The following is an 8,117-nucleotide window of genomic DNA, read 5'->3' on the forward strand; positions in this document are numbered from 1 at the left end:
AAAATGAGACGAATTTGAAACTATGGAGTTACAAAGTTCGGCAGAACGCCGGCCTCCGGGGACTTAGGCAGATCCCGGTTTTGATGTTTTTTAGCATTTTGGCCAACTTTGGGTTAGATTTTGAGTAGCTTCTCGTTTGAATCAGGCCATAGTATAATTGAAGGAAAAGTTCTTCGGTCTTAGGACTCCAACATCTATTAAGGACTTTTCTTGAGTTCAGTTCAGATTTTTTGAGGAACAAGCTCGCCAAGATGCACGCTCTGGACGTTTTCCAGACTTAGCGCTAGAATGCAAAAAGGTTGAGTTGAGAGTTTTACAAGATTTTGACTAAGTTTTTGAGCAGGTTCGGTTGTGATTTGGACCTGGGTCAATGTAACAAAGTTCGAACACACTCAAGGAAATACAACTTATATTTAAGGTCTGACTTGAGGTTAGATATAGAATGGTGAGATAACAGGTTGCAAAGTTGAGGAAAAACATGAATTCCAGGACTTAGGTCATTTGTAGGGTTGTGATGTACTCCTGATTTGATTCTTGTTTTTGACCTTCTCCCTCTCCGAATTAGCCAAAGTGTTATTAATAAAAGTTGTTTGAAATTAAACGTTTTACAACTCTTATTTGGGCAAAAATTTAAGTTGGTAAACAGAAACTTAAGTTTTCTATTAACTCCAAGAAGAGCTTTTTAGGGGTAATTTGGACTTTTCACCACCTCTACTTAGTGACTAATGACTTGCTTAAGTTTAACTATACCTAATTAAGATAGAGTTGTTACAGGTTTTCCCCTTGCCGCCAGAGGAACGAAGATCACCCCCACTATCGCCACTATCGTCAGCAGCATTAGCCATCCTATGTACCACAATTTATTTAGCTCATATTTGCAAATGACTAAACTACGAACAAATTATATTTTTCCCCACAATTTTTTAGGTCAAACATAACATATAAATGAAAAATTTCTCCATTATAGCTAATTTAAAAATGACTAATTACATACCTCTATTTCATGTTATTATCTCTATGTACCACAATTTATCTCGCTCATATTTGCAAATGACTAAAATACGAACAAATTATATTTTTTCCATAATTTATTTAGCTTATATTTATAAAGGACTAAACTATAAAATTATTTTTCTAACCTCATATCAATTTCTTAGATTTTTTTTGTTGCGTATGTTTTGTTTTAATGTTGCATTTTCCTTCTTTATGGATTCTTAGATCCTGTTTGGATCTACCCAACTAAAATCTAGCTAGAAATGATAGTTAAAGAGGTGTTTGTCTATTCTACCCCGCCCTCCCGCTTTAAAAACTTTTCCTGAGGAAGGTGGAGGGGCAATTTGATCTTTAACAATTTAGCTAGGTTCAACCAGCTAAAAGAAATAGCTAGGTCCTGTTTGGATCCATAGCAGCTAAATTTAGCCACCTAAAATTTAACCAACTAAAATTTAGCTGGTGGATTCAAATAGTACCTTAGGGTGAGTTTGGCAGAGTTTCCAGAGCTGATTCTCTGTTGATTCCAGTACGAGCTCTGCCAAATAGTTTTTCAGAGAGAAGTGATTCTCTGTTGATTCTGTGAAGTGATTCTTTGAAATGAACTAAGAGGTTGGCAGCTGAAAAAAGTAGTTTCCCCTAATTCTGTGAAGTGATTCTCCATCCTGATTTTAAGAGTTTATATGCTAGAGAATCAAAGAGAATCACTTTCAGCCGCACCATCACTTCTCTCAGAAAATTAGCTCCCATAAAAAATTAGAATCAGATGCAACTCTACCAAACAAATCCTTAATTATCCAAGACTACTAATGTACCAAGGATGTGTTTTTCCCATGCACCACTAATGTACAGCCACCGTAAGTATTTAAACGGACACAAAAACACAACTACATCCGCACGCACCCCTACCTCTTACCCATATGCTAGACCTACATTACACGACTTTCGAAATATCAATGAAGTTGCACAGAACTCCAATCGTGACTTCTGTCTTGCCGCATCTCCTGATTTCTTTCTTTCCTAACGCCGATTTCACATGTGTCAAAATCTGGCGTCAACAGCTTTAAAAAAGAGAACGGAAGGGGGGAAAGGTGATCATGCTACCAAATTTGCCGCACAAGAAAATTACTGTAGCTACACTGGTGGAAGTCGATTGATGAGCAGAAGACGCAAAAGGGTTAGTCAATCACCATATCAATAAAGTATCCTTCACCTTCATTCATGGAACAAATTTTGATTATCCTCAAATAAGAAGCTAGCTACATGTGAGGAGAGGGAAGGGAATGTCAGCAGGGTAAATGAAAGTGGGTTTGGGGGTGATTAGAGCCAGGCAGCTCGGGTCACGAGCCCAGGCGATCGATTTGCTCGGCCTGGCAGCCAGCAGCTAGCGCAGGCAAGTGTTTCGAGGCAGAAATCCCAGGACTGCAATCAAACACACCCCAAGCAGGGTTCCTAGCCGCGTAGTTCAGTCCAGGACTCCATCCAAACATGCCCATTCGCCTTTCTTATTTGATCTCTATTGATTGAATCTTTCTTCTTTTCATTTTGATAACTACCAAGTATACCAACTCAAACGGTTTCATGTTTCAGGACGAGTTCAAGGCTGGTACTTTTTTTTAAAGCATACTAGCACATTAGTACAACAACACGTCCTGTTGAATTAGGCCCACAAATAACCTCACCACTATGCTGGTCCCAGAGGTATGCCACCTCTTTGAATTAGGCCCAGCAATGGACAGAATCGAGAACCCAGAGTGTAATGCACAAAGCAAACACAATTTGCGCCCAGGCCAAGTACAGCAGTTAGAAGATTGGATACAAGCTGATTCCACATCAATTAAGAAATTCTGCAGAACATAGGAAAAAAACTCATATGTAGACACGATAAAGTGCATTATAGCAAACGGTGACGGAGATATTATATATAGGCATCAAGACATGGGCAGGTGATTTTAGTAAAGTGAAACTGAGCTGGAAAGATATAGTTAAAAGGGCACCCTGCATATCCAAAGTCAAAATTCACCACCTTTATAGATGATGAAATCAGTGCAGCCTCTATATTAATGACTTTCATTCAGTTCTTACAGTCTCCAGACCAATGTTACAGTCAAGCATCACGTGTTCATTGATTTGTCAAAATAATCAGCGATAGCTCCAGATGCTTCCATTGACTCTTTGCAATTTTCAAATGAATTACAAAGTCATAGGAACAGATCACATTATTTATAACGATAACAGGGATTCTATCTACCACAGCTTATCGTAATTGCTACAGTGCAAAACATTGTGAGTTTATTCTTGGAATTGTTCCGATTGTCTAGACTGCTACTCTTGGAAGAGGGACCTTTTCCTCACATATCTACTACATTAACATAATTCGAGGTCCACAACATCCAGGATAACCTGCATGATTATAATCCAGCATTCCAGCTCCTTTCCCCTTACCCCAACCCATCAGACACTTTTTCGATACTAGGACTCGGAGACTAGAGGCCAAGAGGAAACACTCACCATTTAGAGATAATAGCCAGCACTGGGGCAAAGAGAACGACATAAGAGAAGAGGACCCTCACCAAGAAGCCATCTAAATTTTGGTGTATCACCATGCCATCTTGTAGCCTCACCATGTGCCACAAAAGTTCAACCAGGTCATGGTCGTACAGGACATATCAACTTCAGCTTTGGACATCAGAACGTTGTCTCCACCCTGGCTTTGCAGGCTGGTTCCCCTCAATACAAACCCAGAACCTATGGAAAACTTTTGGTGGTAATACAAGGTAAGATAGCTGAATCTTAATGAGAGATATGGCAAGATAGAAAAAACAAAAATCATGGTATGCCGTATACAAAGTACATTCTCAAGAAAGCTCCCTTAGATCATTCAGTCTGCTGTCAAATAATACTCATCATCGAGTAAACAACCTTCCAGTGACAAGTCCTGCATGTTAGGAAATGCTGCAAATTTATCTAAGTTCTCTTGGAGCAACGCCTGAAATAATATGCATATCAAGACAAATATTTGTACTAAAACATAAATCATCTACAGAAAAGCACTGGAGTATTTGTTTATCTGAACTCATGAATCTCTACATAATAGTATAGCAAGTTTCAGCTAGATGGAAAATAACTTCTCTCTCAATGAAACATGTCGTATAGTAGATACACCTAATGGCAAAAGAGAATGACATATCTCACACGATTATATTTTCAGAATCGGTCACTTGTATGCAATATTAAAATGTCTGAGTAGGCATCTAATGAGAAATGAAAACAAACATTAAGGGAAATATCATGTCTGCAAGACATACCAGTGTGTCAAAATCTTCATCTACAAACTTTAATGTTGTAGAGACCACCAAGATGCGCTGATTCTTCGCAAAGAAATACTCATTGTACTGTATATAAACTGATGCGTTGACAAGTGAAGCCACGCTTATAGAGAATTAGAGATGCCTCCTGATACCATCAGTCTTCAATGATTATAGAGAATTAGAGATGCCTCCTGATACCATCAGTCTTCAATGATCAAGTTGAGGGATCCAAGAATCAGCACCGTATAAAACACTAGAAGTTTAGCATCATAGACATTCTAACAGGTATTAAAGACCAACTTCTTCAGTGTGGATGATTTTATGTATCGAAAATTATTGGAGCAACCAATGAAGTTCAAATTTACCAGCACAAGGCAACCATGACAGAACAGTTCAGTGAAACATTCATCCAATTGCTCATATAAGGGACTGAGTATTTTTGAGGCAACAATGACATGGATCCACCAGCAACTTGAAGGGCACATCACCAGCGTAGCTAATGCCATGACGAGTCCATTTATTCAAGGACACAGAATTTGAATGGAGCAATACCAGGTTGTTGGTAAAATCCACAAATTTGTCCCACTTCTCATTGATCTCATCATAACCAGAGAAATCAAAGCTCCGCTCATCAATGTTGATGAAGGGCATAGAGTACCAGGCCGTGGAGGATGCTGTACAGCAGGGTGCTCCACAGGTCAGCAATTTCCGTTTATTAGATATCTTTCGGAATGCCTAAATTGTTGGTTACTGAATCAAAATTGTTGTTTGTTAGATATTCTTTCCAAATGAGTCTTTGCAGCGCACACTTCTTTTATGCAAATGTGAAGTTATTGTTTATTAGAATTTCTATAAACATAAAACCTCTTTTACTCGATTTAAAAAAAAACACGTGCATGCCGCACGTGCACCCTAAGCTACTAACACACTATTGGCCCTTTAGCCTTATTTTATTTATAAGCTACCTACAACCACAGGCTTATTTATTATTAACTATGGCTTTTATAGCCTTATTTTTCTAGTGCTTCGCAAGCTTTATTGGCATTTAAGCTAAGCCTACACACACAAGCTAACTATGGCTTTTATATAGCCTTATTTGTTTCTGGCTAATTATTATAACCTTATTCCATGGCTTCCATGGCTTTGCGCGCCCTACGTGCGCGTACCTTGGCCAACAGCAATGTTGGGATCGGGGGCTGGCTCAGGTGTGGTGAGGCAACTGCGAAACCAGGCCCCGCATACAATTGCTGCTCACTTTGCCCCTCCTCAGCATCACTCCCATTCTTCTCACTCGTACTGTTTCTGCTCTCGGATTCAGCAACGTCACTCTTGACTCTCTTATGAGAATCCCAACGTGCATCGGAGCTCGACCCACCTCCAAGAGGGCGGGTGAAACCCCAGCGAGGCCTCTTACCTGAACCGACTGGACAAGGACCCAACAAGCCGGGAGCAGCCTCCGGCAACATCCTCCACGGTCCCACCGGGCCCGGACAGGGACCCAACAACCCGGGACCAGGTGCCATTGGGCCCAAACCTGGAGAGCACGGTCTCAGAACACTAACCTTTCGAGGTCACAAGAGCTGAGAGTTCGCAAGAATCGTGCGCTCAAAGTTTGCAAAGCGTTTCAAATTGCTGAATCGGGTGTCTCCAATTAATTAATTGGAGACATTACCCGTATCCGCATCCCGGGTTTTAAGCCCGCGATTTCGGGTGTAAATTGGCGAGGTGGGATTATACCTGGGTGGGCGGCTTGCAATCCCCGCCGCCTCCGGGCGCGCGACGCTCCGGCCGCCACTCCGTCTCCGTCTCGGCCCTCCCTCCGCTTCCCCGCACTCCGCCGCCATCGTGCCCCCTCCGATTCTTCCTCCGCCGCCTCCGCAGCCGCCGGCCACCGCTCCGCCGTCCCTCGGCTGACCCGACGGACGGCGACCGCGAGGTGCAGGCGGCGCCCCCGCCAGGGGTCCGATTCGCAGTGTCGGGGGGCTACGCCGCGGACGCGCGGCGTGCTCCGGGCTCTGACGGTGGTGGACGGAATGCTGCGAGCAGCAGGCGGCCCGCCACCGGTGCCCCCGCCAGGGTTCCGATTCGTAGTCTCGGAGGGCTACGGCGTGCTCCGGGCTGTGGAGGTGGCGGCGGGGATGCAGGCGGGTGGCCGGCGGCGCAAGCCCTTGCCAGATGCTGATCCAATGGACAGGGGAGGGAAGCTGCAGAGAGGCCATTCGATCGACGGCAGGAGGTAAATTTCCTGATCCGGGCTCTACCTGGGCCAGGCTGCTATTCGGCCCAAAAGTCGCGACTGGCTGGTTGCCTTAGAAAGAAAAACAACCTTTTTTTATTATTACGTTAAAATCTTTCTAAAAATTATTATTTCGTTAAAATAGGCAATTTACCCAAATTTTGTTACAACGGAGCGGATTATGTGTATCTTGAAATACGGTAAATACGGACAAAATAGCTTTTATTCCTACATTATAGAAGAAAACACAGGGTTAATAATAGATTAAAATATCTTTGAAAATCTAACCTTTGCGTCGACGTTCGTCATCATGTTCTTGTGCATGGCACTGGATGGTGACGTTTTCATGCTGGCGATGCCGGCTGCAGCGTGCCTTTATGCTTCGATCGAGGATTGGGTATGTAGGGCAATGTGGTGGTGATTTGGTGAAGTGGTGATCTCTCGATCGACCATGTTCCGCCAAATCCCAAATCCACCATCACCTTCTTCGCGTTTGCATGCACGATGCACCCAATGCAATTCCACTTCCCATGCATAACCGAAGGCATCTCGTCGAGATGCATGCGGCATGCCAACACTTCTGCTCCTCGGTACCTACATCAATGCATCGACTCCGCTGTCGACGTCTTAAACTTCGACGTGTACATCGTACTCGTGCCCACCGTATATATCTCCCAGTGGTTTGCTAGCTGTCTAAATCGTAATACATACGGATTTACATTGGGACAGGATGAGTTCGAGTCGACTACATCCACTATTGCAAAGTTCGGCAGAACGCCGGCCTCTGGGGACTTGGGCAGATCCCGATTTTGCTGCTTTTTAGCATTTTGGTCAACTTTGGCTTAGATTTTGAGTAGTTTGCCGTTTGAATCAGGTCAAAGTGTAATTGAAGGAAAAGTTTTTCGGTCTTAGAACTCCAACATCTATTAAGGACTTTTCTTGAGTTCAGTTCAGATTTTTGGAGGAACAAGCTCGCCAAGATGCGCGCTCTGGACGTTTTCCACACTTTGCGCTGGAATGCAAAAAAGGCTGAGTTGATTGTTTTACATGATTTTGACCAAATTTTTGAGCAGGTTTGGTTGTGATTTGGACCTGGATCAGTGTAACAAAGTTGGAACACACTCAAGAAACTACAACTTATATTTAAGGTCTGACTTGAGGTTAGATATAGAATGGCGAGATAATAGGTTGCAAAGTTGAGAAAAAACATGAATTCCAGGATTTTGATGTAGGGTTTTGATGTACTCTTGATTTTATTCTTATTTTTGACCGTCTCTCACTCTGACTTAGCTAAAGTGTTATTAATAAAAGTTGTTTGAAATTAAAAGTTTTACAACTCTTATTTGGGCAAAAATTTAAGTTGGTAAACAGAAACTTAAGTTTTCTATTTAACTCCAAGAAGAGCTTTTTAGGGGCAATTTGGACCTTTCACCACCTCTACTTAGTGACTAATGACTTGCTTAAGTTTAACTATACCTAATTAAGGTAGAGTTGTTACAACCTACCCCTTAAAGGAATCTCGCCCCGAGATTCTAGTGAAGAAAGGAACTAGTGTGGTTTGTGCAACGTACCTCCGTGAT

General features: G+C 42.4%; 1 long non-coding RNA gene across 3 annotated transcripts; it reads right to left on the minus strand.

The window, feature by feature from the left end:
• Positions 1-2,995: 2,995 nt before the first annotated feature.
• LOC117851288 (uncharacterized) lies at positions 2,996-6,759 on the minus strand. 3 transcript variants are annotated; one of them, XR_004639516.2, is made up of 3 exons: positions 6,039-6,511; positions 4,299-5,835; positions 2,996-3,928 (listed from the first exon to the last, which is right to left on the minus strand). It is a non-coding gene; the product is annotated as an uncharacterized lncRNA (long non-coding RNA). The 3 variants fall into 3 exon arrangements; XR_011897728.1 differs by having other exon boundaries at positions 4,299-4,975; positions 6,039-6,505; XR_004639514.2 differs by having other exon boundaries at positions 4,299-6,759.
• Between the last annotated feature and the right edge of the window lie 1,358 nt (positions 6,760-8,117).

The sequence above is a fragment of the Setaria viridis genome, chromosome 1 (assembly GCF_005286985.2).
Source record: "Setaria viridis chromosome 1, Setaria_viridis_v4.0, whole genome shotgun sequence".
In the NCBI taxonomy this organism is placed as follows: Eukaryota; Viridiplantae; Streptophyta; class Magnoliopsida; order Poales; family Poaceae; genus Setaria; species Setaria viridis.